This window comes from Pteropus vampyrus, unplaced genomic scaffold (genome assembly GCF_000151845.1).
Source record: "Pteropus vampyrus isolate Shadow unplaced genomic scaffold, Pvam_2.0 Scaffold81, whole genome shotgun sequence".
NCBI lineage: Eukaryota > Metazoa > Chordata > Mammalia > Chiroptera > Pteropodidae > Pteropus > Pteropus vampyrus.
The window spans coordinates 7,400,498-7,422,536 of NW_011888862.1; the positions used below are offsets into that span (position 1 = coordinate 7,400,498).

Below are 22,039 nucleotides of genomic sequence, written 5' to 3' on the forward strand. Positions count from 1 at the left end.
TGCTCACCATATATACACATTAAAAAAAGTAATTATGTAAGATAAAGGATGTGTTAACTAACCTTATTGTGGCAATCATTTCACAGGATATATGTGTATCAAATTTTCACATTGTACACAAACTTACATGATATTATATGTCAATAAAGCTGGCGGGTGATGGGGGGAGAAAAAAGTCCTTAAAGTGCAATAAATCAAGCTTTAGATTGGAAAATAATTTTTAAAAATCTGAGTAGAAACAAATTACTCTCATTCTGTGAAACCTTTAGTTATAGCCTTCTTTTATTAATCAGGATTCTTGGCTGCAGAAACTGCCTCTGAAAATCTTTAGCAAAAGTTAATTTGTTGCAAAGATTTGGCAGACAAAAAGAAGGCTTGGAAAACCCTGATTAGCAATGGAGTGCTGAGATAAATGACCTCTAACCAGTCTTCATATTCTTATATCACTCAGGCTTCAAAGACCTGGGAGAGGGTGTCCTATGGCCTAGTCTAGGTCACCTGCCTGCATCAGGGTGAAGGAGCCAGCCCATTAACTTCCACTGAGGGAGGCAGATACAACCTCTCTCCAAGACAAGAAAGAGCGAGAGAAAAGTCAGCCCTTAAAACTATTAGGATACTGTTAGGAACGGGGAGTTAAATCTTATTGAACTGCAATGCAATGTCATCATTATGCGTCTCTTCTGTTGGTAACTTTGCTTCTGAAGTGTCTTCTCCATCATTCCTCTCCTATTGATTTCTTATAGCCCCGAAATGCTGCATCTTCCCCCTCTATTCCCTTTCAACTTTCTCACTCAAGTCACCAGTTGAACTGACTGTTAGAGCCAGTGGATGTTTCTCAGGTCTTATCTTTCTAGATATCTTAGTTTGGGCTCCCCTAAAAGCAGAACTTGAGAAAAGAATTCAAATATAAATAGTTTATTTGAGAGATAATCCCAGGAAATACAAGTGAAGGAGTGAGGAGGTGAAAAGGAAAGGGAAGGAAGTCAGCACAGTGTCTGTTACCAAGCAAGTTACTGCTATGGGTAATCAGAGCTTAATCTTGCTGGAGAACTCTGGGAAGTGGTGTAGAACATGCATCTCAGAATTATGTCACCCAAGGGGTAAGGGAGTTGGAATAGTTTATTATACACCAACTTCTCTCAATCATCGGTTGAAGGCTACTTAAGAAAGAGTGTGGTGTGCCTTAATTGCCTGGTACTTCCAGCCTGCCGTGTCCAAGCACAGAGCAGGCTCTGGAAGCCAGAGAAAGTCCAGAATCAAAGAGACGCAGGTTCTGGCAGTTGGAAGTTTGGCTGCATATACTGATGAGGACTGAGAGACTATGGGCTTGGCACAATAGCATTTGCTTTATTAAACATTTCTGTGTGTTGTTTCATATTGCTCATGATGCTTCTTGAAATTCTTTCTTCCTTCGGATACCGGAACATACCACCCCACTTGTTTTCTGCCCTCCTCTCTTGCCACTTCCCATTCTTTTTCATAAGCTCCTTGTCTTTTTTCCTATACTTAGGTATTGGTAATCAGCCAACTGCTGTCTTCTCATTCCACACAATCTGCTCATCAACCTCAATACACCCTTGCCAACAAAGCCCACCTGTAGATTGATCCAGACTGATATTGCTAGCCCTGCTCTCTTTTATGGAGTCTAGACCCAACAGCTTAATGACTATCTCCACTTGAATCTCCCATGAGCACCTCAACCCCAAGGAGTCCAAAACTTACCTCTAAACTTATCTTCTCTGTACATCTCTCTCTTCCCTAGTGCCCTGTCTCAAAATGACAGCACCATCCATCCAGATTCTCAAGCCAGAGACCTGGGATCATCCTTCCTTAATTCTTCCTTCTTTTCATCTCTGATGATTAATTGGTCATAAAGTCTTAACAGTCTTAACTTCTAATCTCTTTTCCGCCCTTTCTACTTTTAAGGCAGACCAGACTACCTTTATGCACCATAATCAATAAAGGCAAGGTATAGAAGGAACTCCTAGCTTTCTCCCCAACCTTCTGTTTGCTCCTTTTGGGCTCATTCCAGTTCCTGAGACTTTGTTGACTTTATTCCTGCCCCCACTGGCTTGGAAAAACCCCAGCTTCCCTGGTTCATCTCAGGTGTTTGCTACAGTCTTAGAGTTGGACTTATCCTCAGGATCTTCCTACTCTTGGTAGGATTCTGAATCAGTTAGGATCCAGTTTGGTTGTGAATTTCTGAAATCTAAAATAACTGGGGCTGACATAGGCTAGAAGTATATTCATTTCTTATATTTAAAAAAAAAAATCTCCAAAGGAAATCAGTCCAGGGCTGGTGTAGTCCTTCATAATGTCTCAGTTTCTGCTTCTGAGGGAACCCAAATTAAAACAAAGGGGTAAAAATTCACTTGGGGCATTTGATTCAAAATAAGAATTCTCCTGAGCACAGTTCTTTATCATATAGTTAAATTTCAGGTGTACATAAATCTGTGGAGGGCAGAAGCCCTAGGAAGATTTTCAACAAGTTACTTCTCCGTGTGGAACTATTACATGACAGTGCTATGCAGCAGCCTAGAAGAAGGTTGGTTTTGAGGGCAATCAGAGAATGAGACTTTCTCTCTCTGTGGTTCCCTGGGACACTACTGCTCACAATTGCTCCCAACACTACACCATGACCAGGCTCTAACTTCTCAGCATTTTCTTCCTCTCTTTCTCTCAGGCCTACTCATTCAGGAGTCCAGAAACCAGCTCACTGGCTTCCTCAGGGTCTTATCCTACCAGTCTCGGCCAGTCCCTAAATGCACCCATTATCTGAGAGAGGTGTCACTGAGTTGTTAGGGTCATAAGAGGTGATAGCTGAAATATTTGAGGTGTTTAGCGTTGATAATAGCTTGCTTAATTAATCCCCCCCTCCAAGAAATATTTGCATCTTACTCTGGAAACAATCTTCAACCAGTCTTTTTCACCACTTGGCTCTCAAAAACAGTAGTGACTATCTGAACAGCACCCTAGGTTAGATAGATGAGGCAACATAGCCGTAAGCTACCAATGCTGGAATTCTGGCCACTCCTAGAATCCCACCCACTGCCTTAGATGTCAATGGTGGCTCCAAAGGCTAAGGGGGGTCTTTATCTCAGCCACACCTGTATTTCACACTGGCCACTGGTAGGGAAACCCCCTTACACCATTGATGGAGGGATGGTGCCAGCCAGTTGCCCAAGGAGCAAAGGCAAGGGTGAAAATTGGTACCTGAAAACAGAAAAATGTGCTTTCCATTGGGAAAATTTCCAAAACTACTTAAAAGTGGAGAGTACAACATTTTTGGACCTATCACCCATGTTAAACAACCACTAATACTTTACCATTCTTGTTTTATCAAGTACCCCCACACTTTTTCGTGTGAAGTTTTCTCTAAAGCAATGTCAGTTGGCATATCCTTTTACTTCAATATGCATCTCAAAAGAAAGGAAAGCAGGTAGGCAGGCAGGCAGGAAAATATTTTTCTTATATAACCACAATGGACCAATGTTACTCCAATAAACTTAAAAAAAAAACAAATAAATAGAATAAATTAACATTGGAACAATATTATTAACTAAATAATTAAATATTATTAAATTTAAAAAACAATGATATTATCATAGTTAACACAAATTAATAATTCATAAATATCATCTCTCATTCAGCCCATATTTAAATTTTGAGACAACTGGGAAAACAGAGGGGTACTTTTTAAACTGTGGGGGTTTTTTATAACATCGGAGTAGACAGATTTGAGGGAATAAATTAGGGGAGCAGAGATTGTACCCTTTTAGGCCCTCTCAGAACATCCAGTTGACCCAAACTAAGGTGGTGGAGTCTTGTTAAGCTGAAAAAGCAAATTATCTCCTTATGCTTCTTCAGTCCATTGAAAAGTAAAAATGTTTTCCCCAGTTTTGCCCTGTCTGTTCACAGGATTTTGTAAGGTACTGGCAGTTTACTCCTACCCACCTCAAAGGGCTCATATCAGTCTCCCTCTGAAACAACGTGAATAAAAGACTCCTTGTACATTCTAACGGAGAACATTACAGTATCCACTTGTTTTTTATATCAAAGGCTCAGGAACATGATGAGGAGTTGCACATTTGTACACGAGCCAGAAATTGTCCATTAATTTTCTAAATGATCCAGTCACAGTCTACTGAATTTGGAAGAATTGCCAAGGATGAAAAAGCTTTTCCTGCTCAACTGGAACTAAGGGAAAGGGGTTTGGGACAGAGAGTGACAAGTCGGAGAAAGATAAAAATCACAACTCCTACCAGCTTGCCTAGAAGAGAATTTGCTTTAATTTTATCTGATAGAGGTTCTTCTTGCTTGAAAATGAGTATTTTCTAGTTATAGCTAACATTTTTGAGTTTTCATTACATCCCAGGTCCTGTCCTAAGGACTTAATATGTCTTAGCTCATTTCATCCTCATAACCCTATGAAGTAGGTGTAATTATTCTCACTTTTAAGAACAAGGAAGCAGAAATGCAGAGAAGTTATAGGATAACTTGCCGAAGATTGCACAGCCAGTAATATTCGGAAGATATGTGAGGGAGGAAGAAATTTTCCTCTATCCTTCTAGGTTTTTCTAGTGGGTCTAATAACAGATTAACAAGAGAAATTAACCAAATTTAATTACATACATACATCTGAGAACCCCACATACATGAGAGTCAGATAGAAAGGTAAACTGATGTGTATATGACATCCTGAGCCAAGGAATGAGGTAAGGTACTTGAGGCTTCAGAGAGGAAGAGGGTCATTCACGGGACAATAAGAAGAGCAGATGTTTAGTGATTAGATGTTTGCCTTGTTCTATAGATTTGTTATAAAAAGTTATTTCTTGTGATAACTCTTATTATGAGCAAGGCCCAAATTTAAGTTTTTTAAGAGAGAGGTAGAAGTTTCTCTTGAGCCTTCAGGGTCTCGATTTCCTTTAGCTCAAAAGAATCCACATGCCAAAGTGGCATATCTTGGGAAGGCCTGTTCTGAACCCCTTCAGAGGCAAAGCTTATACCCAGGGCATCTGGCTATGGCCTGCCCTCGTAACCACTATATTATACTACCTTGGGATGAAAATGCTGTGATTTTTATACATATGGTCTCATCTGATAGCATTGCTTTCATTATTTAGCTCTGTCCCAACACTTCCACAGTCTTAATTAATTTATGCCTACTCTCCTGTTTTTCCAACTGAAGCTGTGAGCTATTTGAAAGCAAGGACTGCTATGTCCCAAAAGGCAGATATTCTTTAAATGTATGCAACAGAACCAAGGACTCAGGTGAGGAGAGTGAGGCACTCCTCCCAGTGCAAAATTTAGGAAGGTTCAGAGAATTCAGCAATCAAGATGAATAATATTTTAATGCAGAGTTTTTTTAAAAAAATCGAAATCAAGATCAGTAACAATGCCATACCAAACCATCTTGGAGCCTGAGGCAAAAGGAAAAATCAGCAATAGTGATCCTATTTTTAAAAATATTGATATTTCAGTCATTATGAAATTTTTGCATTAATCTTGATTTAATATGTTGAATGAAAATATTATTTTCCTTGATTATTGAGGTTTTTTTTGTGCCCCACCCCCTTAAACTTTGCTCTTGAGGTGAATGCCTCACTTGCCTCACCCTAGTCCAGGCCATGAGTATAATTGAATAAATAGTTGAGTTCACATGCCACTATCTACATTTTACAAATGAGAAAACTGAGACCAAGGTGCAGAGAAATAGAAAGCTTTATTCAAGGCCGCACAACTAATTGTTGTTGATTCTTTTATAATTGGAACATCAACTTTATAACAACTTTATAAGTCTGTTATCCCAAACTTAATATCTTAAAAATGGAATTTATGCTCTGGCTAAGAACAATGAATAGCACAAATAAATGAAATTTACAGATGGGACAAAAATATGAGCCAATGGTTTTAGAGGTTGCTATAACAAATGCATAATCAGCTACTTATATACAATATTGAAAAATATGACTTGATTGCCATCATTGTAAAAGAATTTATAATCATTAATTTATTCAACAAATATTTATTTAATACCTACCATGGAATTTTTTCCTTTTTTTATTTTTTAGCATAACTCCTACTGGACCATAAGATGAGCTCAAAATACAGGTAATCAATTAATTTGTTAGATTAACCTCTGGATAAGATGACATTAAATGACTATGTGTTGTGTGTGTGTGTGTGTGTGTGTGTGTGTGTGTGTGTGTGTGTGTGTGTCTGGTATATATACATACACCAGAGTATAGTCGCTATTCTCAGTGAATAATGGAAAAGAAAAATATAGTAACACGCATAAATTAACGAAACTTAAAGTTGTAAGAGAAATTGTTTCCAGGAAATTCTTTGTGTTTGCCTGATTCATCTGAAGTTGGTTATCTTGGTTATTTCAAGCAGGTTGTTCATAAGGTCACAGCCATTGACCAACACTCTTAAAAGCCCATCAGAGACCATGTTCTGCTAACAATGACTCATTCATTAAACACTCACTGAGCACCTACCATGTGTTAGATGCTGGGGATACAGAGATGTCGAGTCAGGGCCTGCTTTCAGGTGGGGTAGAGGTGGGAGGTCAACAAGCAAGAGTTCAGAGATCTACTAGGAAGGTTCATGGAAAGCTTCTCAGAGGGGCCAAGAGCATGCCAGTTTAGATTGGGATGTTTAAAAAGGCCCAATAGATAACTCCTCAATTGAGATCTAAATTACTTATAAAATAAGAGAAAGAAATTGGTGGTTAAGACCAAACTATTACCTTTATCTCTGAACAGCTGATATTGGACAATGTGGCTTATACCTGCCAACAAGCAAACTTCCCAGTGTTGAACCCCAGAGTTAGACTTACCTGTCCACCCAGGATCCCTGGACCAGAGCAGACCTTGAGCACTGCAGGGACAAAGCCTGTCTCTGGAGCATTGGAACAGAAAGATGGCTCCCTGGGGCAGCTTGTACCCAAAAAGGAGGGCTTGGATGATGTGTGCCCATGTATTTTCTATACAGTATAAACAGAGTGATGTAAATGTGTACATGTGTACACATTTCAGGTGGGGTAGAAGTGCATGGTTAGCATTTGAAAACCTAGAGGTACATAGTTAGCATTTGAAACACCTAATCAAAAATCCACATTCTAGAGAGATTTAAGCACTACAAATATCGTTATCCAAATTTATACGCAGATATGCGTTAATAAATTATATTAGAAATAATTTTTCATTGGTGCAGTGTTTGACATTTGATATATATATGGCAGGCCGAAAAGATTTTTCTGGCCCTGCTGTCTTTGCACAAATGAAGTGTAAGAATCTGCCATGCTGAGCAGTCTAAAGCCTTGTGTGGTATTCTGTTATAGCAGATTTGATATCTGGTTCATAGATGGCTGTCTTCCTGCTGTATCCTCCCATGGTAGAAAAGGCTAGGGAGTTCTCTGCAGTCTCTTTTATAAGGACATAAATCCCATTAAAGAGAGCTCCACACTCATGATTTAATCACCTCCCAAAGGCCCTACCTCCTAATACCATCACACTGGGCATTAGGTTTCAATATATGAATTTTTGAGGGGACACAAACATTCAGTCCATAGCAGGGAGGAAAGCTTGTAACGTTAGCTCCATTTTCAAAGTACGCAAGTGGGCATAATTCATAGAGAAGTATTCAATCTACAAATATTTATTGAGCCACTAATACATAAATAGCAAATTCATAGTAGTAACTATAGATGGTAGATTGTATTTTCAAAGATGATTGCCACAAACACAAATTTCCAAGGGTAAAATCCTTCTCTGTGTGCTATGTATATAGTGCCCAGAAAGCAGGAGTGTCTTAATATATGTTTCTTATGTTTGTAGATGGTTAACCTCTGTTTAAGCATATGGTAGTTTCTCAATAAATACCTGCTAAATAAATGGCGGCGGAGGGGTGGGGCAGAGAATAAATTTAGAAGAAGTGTAATACTCCTGTGTGTTTGTTATCTGTTGTTGTGTAGCAAATTACCCCAAAAGTTAGCATTTTAAAACAATGAACATTTATTATCTCACAGTTTCTGTGAGTGAAGAATCAGGAAACAACTTCACTGGGTGGTTCTAGCTCAGTGTCTCTCACAAGACTATAATCAGGTTGTCAGCCAGGACTATGGCTGTCTGAGACTTGATAAGGCTAGAGAATCCCTTTCTAAAAATACTCACAAATCTGTTGGCCAGATCCCGCAGTTCCTTGTCATGTTGGCCTCTCCATTGGGCTGATCACATGTGGCAGCTGGCTTGCCCTAGAGTGGATGATGATGATGATGATGATGATGATGATGATCATGACGATGATGATGGTGTGTGTGTGTTTGAAAGAGAGAGAGGCCACACTGCTTTTTTCTGATCACGTCTAAAGTTACCATCACTGTGCCTTATTCTATTCATTAAAAGCAAGTCACTACTAAATCCAGCCCCTACTCCAGGGAAGAAGATTACACAATATCAGGGGATCGCTGGGGACCAGCCCAGAGGCCACCTACCACACCTTGTGAGTTGTTAACTGCAAATAGCAGTCTCTAAATGCTGTATAAGTAGTTATAAATTATCAACCTTTCTCTCATAGTTTTGGAAACATGGTAACACTATCACTTCTTTGCTCTTCAAATGCAAAGGGCACTCCGGTAGGTAAATGGACAGTAATAACAACTATTGTTGCACTGCAAAGATTCCAGGGAGGTTTGGATGAATTGCTTTGAGGAAGTTTTTGTTTGTGTGTTTAAAGCACAAGGTTGTTTCTTAACCAGAATGAAAGTTAGGTTTGTATTTCCCAAGCCCACCTTTGCCAACCCAGCAAAAACTAGATGCCAGTTTGAGCATAAAAAAAGAATCATTGACTCTGATCGTATATTTTATTTAAACCCTTATTCTAGAATGAAGACAAGCAAAGTGTCACTATAATCAGAAATTTTTGAGTGAAAGTAGTCAGTGTTTTCCAAAGAATAAACTGTGGATTTGCTTCAGGGAAGGAAAAAAATTATTTTCTTGGTTTTAAAACACACATACTTTCTCTCTCTCTTTAATAAATTGTAGAAAAACTAAATGCTTTGCTTGTTAATGAATTTACTAAACAGAGATTTTGGCTGAGTTAGCCAGAGGCAAACATGGTCTCATGTGCATGTTTGGTCGTTGGTAAATCTATATAGTCATTTGTTGGGTCAGAGATATGGGCCCTTGTCTATTTTTAGCCCGTTATTTCTGCAGCCTCAGCCCGTGCTTGTGCAACTTCATTCTGTGGGATGAGGCTCTTCATGCCAATTCCAGATAAAGACTCAGAATAAGCATGAGACGCACACATGGTAAAGGGGAAAAAACAATTTTTCTCTTACAGGACATTTGAATCAAACTATCCCAATAAAGAAATGAAATTTGTCCACTTAGTGTCAAACACACAAAGATGACTGAAAGGAAAATTTGTCTATTATATTGTGGGTGTAAACATTTTCACACAGCCTTTCCCCCCAGTTTTGCATGGTGGCTGCCAAACCTGGCCCAGATGTTTCACATCAGTCTTCAGAGACCACATCTTTGCCTAGGCCGGCAGAAGCTCAGTGTTTGCTCTGGCTGAATTTCTCTAAACTCTGTACCTCCAAGACCAAATGCATCTTAGTCCTTAGACTTTCATACCCCCTTGGCAAGCTCTGTGTGGCTGGTAACCTTAGCCATAAAAATGCTTTTAAATCATTTCTGTGATAGTTAGATTAAGGTTTGTCCTTTGAAGTCGGCCTCTAGTTGGCATTTGGATATCGCTTAACAAACTCAGACCAGCTTTTGTGCTCACATGTTGGGCCCTGTGGCCATCGGGCCTATTAAGTTTTGACTTCAAGGCTGTATTAGTGGATTGGAGCAAGTTTATCAATACCATCTTTGAGAAAGGGGCTTTGATCAGGTAGCATTTTCTCCTTTCTCAACCAGCTCTCTCTTCTATCGAATGTTTAAATAACAATGTTGGCCTAAACTAGTGCTTCTCAAACACTAATGTGCATATGAATCACGAAACAAATGACTGGAAGCAGGTTCCAATTCAGTTAGATCTGAGGTGGGGCCTGAGATTCTGCATATCTAATGAATGTCCATATTATGCTAATGTTGCTAATTCCAGACCTGCTTTGAAGAACTAAACCAATAGTGATCAGAGGCAAAAACTGTTTTGCTTTAATAGAAACCTAGGTGAGCCATCCTAGGGTTGAGAAATAACAGCTTCTCACCTAAAGAGTCTCTCGCTCGCTCGCTCTCGCTCTCTCTGTCACAAGCCAAACTCTTAAATTCTCTTCAGGCTACATGAGTTTAAATAAAGAAAATACTGTTTGAGCCACTTTAGATCGATAAACACATTCCTTGTTTCTAATGACTGTAGTAAGTAATGGAAATTGGTTGGACATTTTTAGCAATTGTCTTTTCTCTTTAAAACATCAGCACATTAGCTGTGGTTTATTTATTTCATTTGAAGTGACCTCCAACGCTGCTCAGGAAACACTCTACAAGCTACTTTAAGATAATTAATCATTTTGAATTAATGATTGGTTTTTAAAAGCCTTTCTAATGCCAATGCATTCTCAAGGACTTTCAGTGTCATTTCATCTCTCTCTCTCTCTCTCTCCTCCCCGCCTCCTTCCATCCCTCCCTCTCTGTCTCTCACTCTCTTTCATTCAAACTCTCTCTGTGTCTCTCTGTCTCTCTCTCTCTCCCTCTCTGTTTCTCTCTGCCTCTCTCTCTCTGTCTCATAATTGGTCTATGTCAGACTCCAGGAAGCTTCCCAAACTTGTTGACTAATACTAATAATTTGAAGTAGCAAAATAGAGGAGCCCCATTTCTTTAAGGATGTTTCATTTAGCTCCAAGGAGAAAACTGGCTAAGCCAGACTAGGGCATTAGCTTTTAGAGGACTAGCAAAGAATTCCCTTTGCTAGTCACTGGAGAGTTTTAGACAATTCCAGAGGATTTGTCACACTCAATTGACACATATTATTTATTTTCACAGAACACATTCTCTTTTAGGTTTTTCTTGTACTTAAAAAATGTGAGGTCTGCAGAGAGGGAAAAGCAAATGATTCCCACTGACTCTCTCTCTTGGTTTGGATTTACTTGCCAGGATCTCGTAGAGCAAATATTCAGGACAAAAATAATGTAATTTTACAATTATTATCTAAGTTATTTTGATGTCTTGGCAGGTCTAGAACATTTCGTTTTTTCATTACTCTAATAAGAGAGATCTATAGGTGACTTTCTTTGAGTTGTAATTTTAGGGTTGACCATTTCCCTTGCTTTTCCCTTTTTTAATGAAAAAAAGTAGTAGCTACCTTTATGCTACATTACCCTAGATAGAGGTGCCTCAGGAACCACACTATGTGGGTTCAAAACACTGCTTCATTACTTAAGTCACTTAACCTCAGTTTCCTCATTTGAAAAATAGGGAAACTAAAAGTATCTTCTTCTAGGGAATTTGAAAGAATACTTCCCAGCACAATAAAAGTGCTCAATAAAAGTTACAGATCATTTTAGTCCAAGTCAACACAATTAACTGCAAAATGGCCAACACAGATCATTGCAACATAACCTACTCCCAGATTCTGTCCATGTGATTCTAAAAACAGCTGGTCAATTGTCTGCATAATTCAATGGTTTGGTAGTGTGACAAGGCAGCCACGAACATCAGAGGATATAATTGTAATTGTTTCTTCCCAACCCATGAGGGCTTCAGTGAGAATGTAAGTGACAAAAATGCTTTGAAGAGTTGAATGCCCCACATCGAAGAAACACATGCACAATAGTAACTGCTATAAACTACATTCATATACTACAACCCTGGATTTTATTTTTAGTTTCTGGTTTTCTAAGACCATATGTGGTACAGGTCAACTGATTTTCAAATGTATATGGAGTCCACTGCCCTGAATTAGGTGCTGTGAGAACTTCAAAATGATGTAAGACAAGGTTTCTCCCCTCAAAGGTTTGTCAGTCTACACTGGAGAGATCAAGTATCTGAAATTCACTACAAGGATGGAGAAAGGTGCTCCACTACAGATTCAGAGGGCCATGGGGATTTTCCAAAGCTATTACAATAATAAAACTTCAGCTGAGGCATCCCTATTTTGAACATGGCTTTATATCTTAAGGAATTCTGGTTCACTCCTACAATGACCCAAAAAGTGTGTGTGTGTGTGTGTGTGTGTGTGTGTGCGCGCACGCACACACATACAAATTTGCTGTCCTGGTCTAGTCTAAAGACACTATTTTTCTTTTTTTTATTCATTCAGCAAATATTGATTAAGAGCATATTATGTGTGCTAGGAGTTGTGCCCTATTTATTCTAGTTACAATTGTACATAAGAGTCCAGAGTCCTTCAGGCTACAACCTTTACTAAAATGAACAAATTGGGGTGAAAACTTTTCACTCTTCAATTAAGCAAAATATCCATATAGGCCAATTTTAAGGTGCAAGAGACATTGGTGGAGAGATCCAAAGTTTAATTATGCATAGATATGTACCGAAACCAGAAATTATCAATACCTTTTACAGTAAAAGCAGAGTTGTTGCCTGTCTGACTTTTCCAATGTTGTTCCATTGATCATTTTATTTTTAGAGTATTAATAGCTATCAAAAGAAAATAGAATCAGATTACAATCAGACCCTTACTTCAGCACTTTAATAATATCACAATTTGCTGAATGTCTCAAGTAAAATCACTGGGCAGCCAAACAGATGGGGCCATTTGATGTTCAGCTATAGTACATTCAACCTTTGACATGAGATCTGTTTGTGTACGAAGAAATGTTAGCTTCAATCCTAGGGCCTCTTAAACTCTTGACTTCTCCGAAAAATGCTGGAGGATGTGTTGAGACAAATCATTTAGGAAAGTTCAAAATAGAAATAAATGCTTGATGAACATATCCGAACTCAACATTTCAGCCCTGTTGATCGAGACATCTTGCTATTTTCACAAGGAAATCTTTTTTTCTCTTGAAATCACTTTGAAGATAACATTATTTTTTCCTTCTTACTCAAAAAAAGTATCTTAACTTGTCATAAAATAAAGTAAAAAACTCTGAGCCCAAGCACATAAAAGCCTTAAATGCAGGAGCCTTATCATCATCTTTCCTATTGTAGTCCTTAAATGTTATGGTGCTGAAAATAGTGTTTTTGCATTTCTTTTCTAGATCGTTCCCTCTCTGAGCAATGGTTACTAGAGCCTTAGAATAATTTGTATTTGTTAATTGGATTAAAGCTGAGGTAATGGAAGAGATTTTTTTCAAAATACTGGGAAAATTTTTAATCTGGGAAACAGATGTTCCCACACTTTTTTGCATCTTCGTGATTGCAGTAAGGTTTCAGAACCTTCCAAAAGGTTCAAAATCATTTTCACACAGTTGGAAGTGGAAAACATTAAGATAGAGACCTTGAATCTTAAATGTAATAAACAGGAAGTGAAAGAAGGTAGAAAAGTGGGGAATTTATCAACTTGTTCTTTGTTTTTGTTTTCTATATTTCTCTCAGCTCAAAATCATCCTTCCATTTAATTTATTTATTGAAGTAGTTAATGCTTTTTATTCTCCCATGCACACAGAGAAAAATATTAAAACACACTAAGTGGAAAATGAAAGATAATTCTGATTTAGGTGGTTACACTACTTTTATTGTAGATAGTTCTTGTACTTAAAACACCATAAAAACGCAGTTTATCATCTATCCATTATCAGAAAAAGTGCTCAATTTAACACACAAATAAAACATTCTCTTGACTTTCACAGTAATTATGTCTCTTAACTTGCTTTTCTTTCATCCAACAGTGTTTTATAAGTTTTGTAGGCCATTGGTATTTGAGGAAATGGGAAGAAAATGGTTGTTTTATTATCAAAATAGAAATTTTAATTAAAAATATGGTTTATAATGTTCAAGTTGTGTTAAAAAAAAAAAAAAAGAAGAACGCCCGGGTTGAAAATTTTAACAAATTTCGTTTTTAAAAAACGTTCAGTAATAATGATAATAGTGGGAAAAATCTTTTGGCTGTGTTTATCAATGAGACTGATTAATTTGGCATTACAAAAGCCATAACTGATACTCGGAATCCAAGATGTTATACAAAAGCCTTGGTGTACATAAAATGCAAATTCTTGAGTCCTGCACCCAAAGATGCCGATTCATCAAGTCCGGAGGTTCACCTGGGAATCTGTACTTTCAGCAAACAGCTCTAGGTAATTCTGATGTTGGTGGTTCAGGGACCATTCCTGGAGAAGGCAGTTTTGTAGCTCTTCGTGAGATCATAACAGTGCAACCCAGACCTGCCTGCCACCCTCTGCTTGCACTGCTGGTACTAAATATCCTTCAACAAAGATCTTCAGGGGATGGCTTTCGTGCAGTCTGACACTCATATATTCTCAATTATGTTATTTTTAGTTCAACACCTTTGATTTATTTACTAAAATCTTCCTGCAATGAGTGAATATTCAAGAGCATTTCTGGTAACTCTATAGCCACATTACATGTTTGCCAGAACACTCTAGTTAGAGGTGGGGCTGCCTACTCACCCAGTTTTGAAAACCAAATGAAATGTTAGCATTCTAATAAAGGGCTCTTAGCCTATCACTATTATTTATCAGAAAAGTTATTGTGTCATTTAGAGCAAATACTCATAGATGGCGCCTACACATTAAAAAGATGAAAGTCGAGAGAAGGAATTGAATTTAGACAAAGATCTGGTTATTTTGACAATCAGTATACAGTATTGTCTGTTTTGCTGAATTTCACCAGCTATTGCTTCTGTTTATCTTTCTAAATCAATTTAGATGTGTTGACACAAGCAAGATTTGAGAGGGCTTCTGGTGAATTCTTGACTACATGAGTAGCTTATCCCTCATCACAAACATCTGGAGGCAGGGAGGGGTCGAGAAGCTGCCGCACCAGAGAACTGCAGCTTTTCTCCACCTGCATGAGTGCTGGACCATTTCTACAAAGTCAGCCAGACAAGCTCTCAAAAATGAGGTACAAGGCAGACATCTATGGGAGCCAACTATTTACTTCCTCCTTTCTTAACTCTCTTTTTTCCCTCTGTTGGCAGCCCGCAGAAGGCAAGGAAAGTGTGGTAGAGTATATTATTTGTTCACAATTCTCCCTTCTATTCCCTTCACTGCGCCATGGCTTCATTAGGTAGATTATGCTTCTCTGTTCCACTGACTTTGAGCTTGGCCATATGAATTGCCCTGGCCAAGGGAAAGTGGGCACAAGTAATCATGAATGAATTGAGCCCAGATGTTAAATGGCATTGAACATTTCTGCCAGGCTCTTCTGTACATCTGTCATCTACCATGAGAAGAGCATGCCTTAGGAAACTACTGATTCCATAATGAGACACATGTAGAATAGGCCTTAATCTAATTTACAGCCTTAATCAGAGCTGTCGTAACCAGCCAAGAGACACGGGAATAAAAACAATAAGTGTTGTTTTAGTAAGCCACTAGGGTTTGGGAGGAAGTTTGTTTGTTATGCAGCATCATCATAACATTGGCTGACTAATACAGGAGGATAACCTCCATTTACTCAAGACTCTCCTTGCCAGACACCACTTACATTTGCTCCTTTCATCTATAATATTTCCTTCTGAGGTCTACTAATTCTCTCATCCTTCATGAAACATCTGCCCAGAGAGGGCAAGGACACACTGCTAATAAGTGGCTGAGCCAGAAATTCAAATTCACATGTGCCCATGTCCAAATACAGTGATTATTTCATGGCTTTTTTTCTTCCTTCTTGCAGTTTATACCACAGGTGATAGCAACAACAACATAAAAATAATCTCACTCTTTTATGAAGAGCTTTACAGGTCAATGCACTTCATGTATCTTTTTTCATCAATAAGAAAATGTCCTATTACTAATTGGAGTACTTAATTCTGTTTAGTTTTGGTCTAGATTGAATCACGGCCCATGAGATTTGAAATGGTAAGCCTTCAGTTTGGAAAGTATTGTGCTTCAGAAACCACATGAAGCCTTAAAATAGACTGGAATATTGTGAGGTTACGGGTATAAGAAAAAAACGTAGCAGATAAAAACCAGCTGAACCAATGTTTGGAGATTTTCTTGACCAAAGCATACAAACCATAGAAACTATTCAGGACACTCTCTCTGACCCCCCTAGAGGAGGCACTCAAAAGCCACCACCAGTATTGTCCCTATTAACACTCAGAAAGAACAATTTTTCCCAACTCTGGCTGCACATTAGAATCACTTGGGAATCTTAAGGAAAAGAAACATCTGAGTCTATGGCCATGCTGCCCTGAACAAGCCCAAGCCCATCTGATCTCAGAAGCTAAGCAGGGTCGGGCGTGGTTAGTACTTAGATGGGAGACCACCTAGGAAGACCAGGTGCTGTAGGCGTAAAAAAAAAAAAAAAAAATAATGGATTGTAAGCTGACAAGGTCCTTGCAATCTGTGAGGTCAACCAAGGGTTGCCTCGCCTAAAAAAAAAAAAAAAAGAAAGAAAGAAAAGAAAAGAAACATCTGGGCCTTGCTGCCAAAAAAAACTGTATCAGAATTTCTGAGTGAGGGGCTGGGCATATGTATTTTTTAAAGTTCCCCTGGTGATTCTAATATGCAGCCAGAGTCGCAGCCCACTAAACTAGAAGATGGGACACAGAAGATATATTTGCTAACATTTAACATTAAAAATCAATTTCAGTCAATGGCCCACACCCGGAGATTGGAGTGAGGTTCAGCTTTGCCTCTTTGAACTTCCTACCCAGTGACTCTCCCATTATTCTTTATCATTTATTTTTCCTGCATTGAATATTTACTGAATCCATATTTATTTATTGAAATCTATATCTATGTTAATTCCCTAAAACAGTGTTTGCCAAGGGCTAGACAGTAAAAACCTGTAGAGTTTGTAAGGAATTCACTAAAACCGAGGTCACTAACTGAATAGAAGAGATGTCACTGGCTTCGCTAGCCAAGTTAAATAAATAAATAAGTAGATAGATGGATAATAAATAAATAAATAAAGGCAAAGTGCCATTTATATAGATTCTATACATGATTCACACTTTCCTATAACTATTTTGGAACACTGACATTCTGGTTTAATTTGCATATTCAAGTTCCCAATAATTAGCTTTGATTTGGATAGCCACAGATTGAGATCTAGTATGCTAACTTACTGCTGCATACAGAGACCCCATGTAGTACTTATCTGATTGCCTCCCCAGGTTATGTGGGAAAATTTCTATTTCTTTTACAGTAAGACATATGATTCCCTTAGTGCACTGGTGGCAGTTAATTTCAATACATTTGAATAAAGATAATAGCTAACATTTAAGGAGTACTTTCTATGTGCCTGAGTACTGTTCTTAGTGTTCTATGTGCATTAACTCATTTAATTCTTAACCTGATGAGGTAGGTGATATATTATCCCCATTTTACGGATGAAAAAACTGAGCCACAGAAAAGTATGGTGCCCAAGGTCACACACTTATTAAATGATAAAACTGGAATTTGAACCCAGAACGTTTCATTTCAGAATCTGGATTTTTAGCCACTGAAATATACCACATCCCCCAGTAGGTAGGGGACCTGTGTAAGTACATTTTAGGAGAGGATGTAGAGTAACTGGTACTCTTATCACTGCTAGCGGGAGTGCAAATTGGTACAACTACAAAAAAATGGCAGTATGTACTAAACTAAACGAATGCTTACCCTCTGACTTAGTAATCCTGGGTATATACCCAACAAAAATGTATCTTTGTGTGGATGAAAAGACATGAATTTGAATGTTTATAGCAACACTACTTTTAACAACACTGAACTGGAAACTACTCAAATGTCCATTGACAGGAAAACAGATAAATAAATTGTGGTGTATTTATATCACTATGCAGCAATGAGAATAACCAGTCTCTAACTACACAGAATAATAAGGATGGATCTCGCAAACATAATGTCAACTGAAAGAAGTGAAGGAAAAACAGCACATGCTGTATGATTCTATTTTTATAAAATTCAAAGGTTGGCAGAAAGGATCTCTGCTCTTAAGGGTTAGGCTGTTGGTTACCCTTAGGGGTAGGAGTTGCGACTGGAAGGGGTATTTGGAGAAGGGGGGTTCTGGGGTGCAGGGAAAGTCCTCTTTCTTGATCTGGGTACTGGCCACTAGCATGTGTTTAAGTTTTTGAAAATTCAGTGAGCTGCACATTTAGGTTATATGTACTTTTCTGTATATATACTATATATCAATAAAAAGTTTGAAAGGATACTTGCGATATATATTATCTAGAGTTAGCAGATTTAGGTAAATATTTTCAAATAAGCAATGCATATTTAAGGAAAAGTCATTCCAGGCAATCAAAAAGTAAGTTTTTGATACCTCTAGTTCTTTCCTGCTTTCTCACTTCTTACAACAACTGCCAGCTTGATGAGTTAATAATAAGAAAAAAAAATCGAGTCGGTCAGGCATATGAGCCAGGTTCAGTGTGCTCATGCTCGCCCCCAGACAAGGGTTCAAAGGCTGGGGACTAATGAGAGCTTTATGAAGGCGCAGTTGGTAGGAGGCATCAGAATAAAGCGTCCCTGGCACACTCACCTTTGTGTCTTCTGGAGCACCTGCTTACAGGGGCATGCAGAGCAAACGAAAGCAGAAGATAGGTTTCTTTCTTAGAAATCTTTAAGAACGGGGAAACTGAAATCTGGGGCAATCCCTCTTAGGAAGTATTTGATGGACGCAGGTGCGGGCAGCTTCCCTAAGAATTCTCACTACTCCTGCACCCCTGGGAATCAACCAATCCGCCAGCCTGTACACATTTGAAAGGTAAGGCCCAATCCACAATGCCCCATTGATCTCACTTCCCCTTTGAGAGAGAAAGACTTCATCAACTGTTACAAAGGCAGTACTTTGTCAGGGAAAGCACTAACTTGTTTGCTTAGGAAGCATGCCTATAAAAAAAAATTTCATCACTCCAGATGTCTTTGGCCAAGTTCTTAGTTCCATAGGAAGAATTTTTGAATCTAGACCAAAATTTGCAATCAAAATAACCACAAAATTCACTTCTGTATCAAGCAAGACAATGAATTGTCCCAGCCCATGAACCCAGTCATCTTACCAGATAAATAGAAACCATGAAGTCACAACCTCTATTTTTCTTTTCTTCCTCTGTGCATGCCACAGAGTTATGGATAATTAAATATGAGATAACTTTGGCAAACACTTAGAGTTCTGCTGATTATTGTTAGGGGAAAAATCATATTGAAAGGAATTAATTTGATTTAATTACTGAATTCATCCAATCGTTGAGTGAATTTGCTTTTAGGCCTGACTTCCAGTTGCATTTTAAATCTCAAACTATTTTCAGAATCAGATTTATTTCCCCCCGCTCCCCATTGTCTCCATTACTTCTGTCCATCTCCTTCTGTCTCCATTATGGACTCGATAACTACCCACCTGAGGTCTTTCTTTTCCATAAGGACTTAGTGAGACTGAAGCTGAGAATTCTAACATGGCTTCAGTAGTGGGACTATTTCCCTATAGATGGGTATAAATATTTAAATGTTGTAACAAGGCTTCATCTCTCTTCTGGGCTACTGCCTGGGGGACATTGTTCATCACTTCAGTTCAGCGGTTTGGTACCCTCAGGTTAGATATGAAAACAATCGCCAACTTTCAAAGCCTTTTCAATGTCCTTATGATAGCAGAGTTGTGGCTTCCACCTTCCATTATTACTGCAGACTGGATTAACTGAGGAGCTACAGTGGGGACATGAAGGATCCTCATGAAACAAGGTGTCCCAGCTGAGTCCCCAGTCAGTAGTCAGTGTGTCAGTAGAACCACTGGGCTGAGAATACCTGCCATCCTATTCTTGCTTGAGTTGATTTGAGGTGCTTTTCATTTGAGGGCAAAAAGAGGAAGAAAGACCTCTGGAGAAAGGGGCAAGGGTAGACAAATCCTTGGCCTGGTGTCCGTCCTGTGCCTGATCTGATATGGGTTCTGAGATCCTAGAAAGAGGGGTCAGGGCCTAAGGCTGAAAGGGCTCCATTCATCAGAGATTCTGTGACATGCTGGGCCCAAGAAGGGGTCATGCTCCCCTGGCCCTACTCTGCCACAGACCACCACATAGCATTGGCACCCTGGGACCTTGGAGTGACCACTAATGGAGAATGTCAGTTCACAGAAGAGAAACTGATGTCTACCTGGTAACCATCAGGAACGAGGTACTTGAAAACAAGGACAGGTCAGAAGAATGTGGGCAAGTGCTTCCTTGAATATATGTAAGACACTTGTTTTACAAAGTCCCAGGGTCATCGGAAAGTTTGGAGTGAGGGATAGCGATGGACTAGGAGACCATAATTTGGGCATAAATGTTAAGGTAACATCATTTGTACCCAAAACTGCTAAGACCTAGGACTATTTGAATTATTCTGGAAAAGATGTGCTCCCCAATCTCCTTGCAAAAGATTATACAGATTGTTTCGTCAGACTACTTCTATAATATTAAGATACTCTATGAAAAGAATACTCAGTAGTCAAAATACTGGATTAAATAACATCAAGCAGATTTCTTTACTGAAAAACTTCTCATTTCCTTTAATGTGCTAATAAGATAGTAAATCCCTGTATTAGTCAGGATAGGTTAGGTTAAGCTGTAATAAAAATTGACTCCCATTATAGCCTTAGAATTTAAGCCTTACCTCGGCTTAAATTCTAAGGCTATTCCAGTCAATTATCAGGCAATTCCAGTCTCAGAGAGAGAGAGAAGTGGAGTTGCTATTTCAGGCCTCCTTGTTATTCCTCCTTCCACAAAGTATACTCAGCCTTGGCACATGCTTTTTCTCTTATGGAATATTCTTCCTTCAGACATATGCATGGCTTACTCCTTCACCTCCTTCAGGTCATTGCCCAGATATTACCTATTCACTGAGGGTTTCCCCACTCTTCTATTTAAAATTGAACACACATCCCACTATATTCCTTTATCTCCATTAATTTGTCTCCACATCTCCATATTATATCTTAATTTATCACTCTCTAAGATTGATATATTTGCTTACTTGGTAAGCTCCATGAGAACAAAAATATTCAATAAGTATTTGTGGGTCAGATGGATAAATGCGTGGATGGATGGATGGATGGATGGATGGATGGATGGATGGATGGATGGATGGATGATGGATTAATGGATGGACAAACTGATGAACAGACAGATGGATAGATGGAGCAGTGGGTAATAAGGAACTGTCCCTCTTCATGGCTCAGGATCTCTGTAAACATGGTATAAAGAGCACTGGACCAAGAGTTAGGCTTTCCATATCCGGATATGCTTTGGTATAAACACCCTGAGTGACCTTGGGCAAAGAGAATTATTTACATTTGAACTCGGCTTTAGAGTTTACAATGTGCCTTGACTATATGTTCTCCTTAGATCTTGAAAATAACTGGGATGAGTAAGTCTTAGCTTTGTTTTACAGATGAAGAATCTGAGGTTCAGAAAGTTAAGTGTCTGTTCCTGAGTCACACACAATAACAGAGAAACAACCTCTCCTTGTTCTAAATTAGGAGAGGATTTGTAAGTGAAGGAGGACACCCTATACCAGGAGAGTGTTTTAGGGAAACAATTTTCATGATAATTTTGCAAAATAGCATCAGCATTTCATTACTACATTGATATTAATTAAACAAATTCTGGAAAATATGTATAATATTGCTAAGCTCAAATGATTTTTACAAGGCAAGAAATGAATGTAATCTGTCTTAACGGTATTGTACTGCATGCAATGTGATATTATATTTCACAAATAATATAGGTTCTCTTTTTGTCAAGTTTGTCTTTGAAAGCTAGGACAATCAACTGTCAAGTGCAGAGAGAAGAGTCAGCCAGTTGGTAAACAACAATGGGTTTATTTTATTCAATAATTTACTTATCACAGAATTCGATCAATGCTTTTAAAATGCCTTTGATGATGACAAAGAAGATGGTGGTATTTAAGAATTTGCTAGAGGCTCTGTGCTTAGACTGAATAGGGTGTGGGGGAGTTTTGTGGTTAGAGACTTGA

The 22,039-nt window shown here is 38.5% G+C and overlaps 1 long non-coding RNA gene and 1 pseudogene across 2 annotated transcripts in view; both read left to right on the plus strand.

Annotated features, from left to right (window-relative positions):
- The window catches only part of LOC111741665, a 180,101-nt gene that overhangs the window by 136,877 nt on the left and 21,185 nt on the right, over positions 1-22,039 (plus strand). The window contains exons 4-6 of one of the 2 annotated variants that reach the window (XR_002781054.1): positions 6,072-6,111; positions 8,409-8,505; positions 14,798-14,982. This is a non-coding gene — a long non-coding RNA (uncharacterized LOC111741665). Of the gene's footprint in view, positions 1-6,071; positions 6,112-8,408; positions 8,506-14,797; positions 14,983-22,039 lie in introns of those variants that run through there. The other variant, XR_002781055.1, reaches the window with a different exon arrangement.
- Positions 16,266-16,384, plus strand: LOC111741724 (annotated as a pseudogene).